The sequence below is a fragment of the Etheostoma spectabile genome, chromosome 18 (assembly GCF_008692095.1).
Source record: "Etheostoma spectabile isolate EspeVRDwgs_2016 chromosome 18, UIUC_Espe_1.0, whole genome shotgun sequence".
Lineage (NCBI taxonomy): Eukaryota > Metazoa > Chordata > Actinopteri > Perciformes > Percidae > Etheostoma > Etheostoma spectabile.
In genome coordinates, this window is record NC_045750.1 from 17493022 (window position 1) to 17494538 (window position 1517).

The 1517-nt window shown below is 39.0% G+C and overlaps 1 protein-coding gene across 3 annotated transcripts in view; it reads right to left on the bottom strand.

The window, feature by feature from the left end:
• cdk19 (cyclin dependent kinase 19) overlaps window positions 1–1517 on the bottom strand; it is a 72635-nt gene that overhangs the window by 70643 nt on the left and 475 nt on the right. The window lies entirely within an intron of this gene.

A 1517-nucleotide genomic window follows, 5' to 3' on the forward strand; every position in this document is an offset into this window, starting at 1 on the left:
AGCCTCGGCCACAGTGTGTGAATGTGTGTGAACGGTTAATGGTTGCTGCAAGTGCTATTTAAGAACAGTCCATTTACATTTACATCCTGATTAAGGTAGCATGAGGCTGTAACCAGGCCCGCTTCTACAAGGGTGCAAAAGCATGCATTGCACCCTTAGCTTAATGTTTTGCACCCTCAGTTTAATGTGCAGTGTAATAAATAACAAATGATGTATTTAAACCAATTGTAGTAAAATGTACACTATTTGACAGACAGTAATTAATAAAAAGGTAATGAAAGTTGTAAAGCACTTTGGTCAACTCACGTTGTCTTAAATGTGCTATAGAAATAAATGTAACTTGACTAAATAAGATGTGCATTAGCATTGGTGCTGGGCGATATGGAGAAAATCAAATACCCCGATATTTTTGACCAAATACCTCAAAATCGATACCACAACGATATTGTAGGGTTGACTATTGATGCTTTCACAAAACATTTACACAATGAGATTTTTGATAAATAATCATCAGCAATGTGAATATAATGACTAACACAGCCTTTAAAACCAGGAAAAGACAACACTTATGTCACATTACGATAGGCTACTACGATATCCAAAACAATGTTGATATCCAGTCTCATATCACGTTATTGATATAATATCGACATATTGCCCAGCACTAATTAGCTGTATGCACATCATTGTCATAATAGCGTTATATCGTGGCAGGCGTCATAGTTTTAACCTAACCGCTACTGCTCAACCCCTGCACATTGTACTAGAGAGGTAATTACACATAACCTCTTCAATCACATCTGGTCACCAGTCACATCTGGCAGATACCCGATCCCTGAAAAGTATTTTAGTTTTGTGCAAATTTTGATAACAAGGTTTAAAAAATTACATTATATAACAACAGAAACAACAATTGGATGTGGATTGGTCACATCTGGCCAATAGGTCATTACAGACAGCAAAGAACAATCTAGAATGTTTGACCATGCAGCAGCAAAACAGCTAACTATATACGTTTCAAAAGTATAAAAGGAAGGAAATAAAGCAACTCCTCAATGCCCTGTAAGGGCTCTGCTTGCATTCCATTTGCTTTCTGTCAGGTCAGAGGGATTAACCTAACTAAACTGAAAATATGCCAAATGTGTTGTAGCCATGGTGACACTGTTAACAAAGAACACACACGGTTAAGCGCATTTGTCCATCTTCTGTTGCTAGTATGTATTCAAATGCTTGCAGTAACAGCGTAAAGACATGAAATGGTGAACAGACTATACCTGCGAGTGTTAACAAAGTTTGACAACGTAGTGTTAAAATGAGTGGATAGCTTGGCCACAAAAAAGACGCTGAAATGTCCCTATCGCGTTGAATGACCATACCAGTTCGTTTAAACACGCTATAGGGACAAGCTGGCTTCGTCGGCACCACGAAAGACGACACTTGCCAAACAAGTAGCACCGCTGCTTACTGTATTGTTGTGTTGTTTTGAGGGGGGGGGGTGAGGAAGGGGAGGAAGGGGA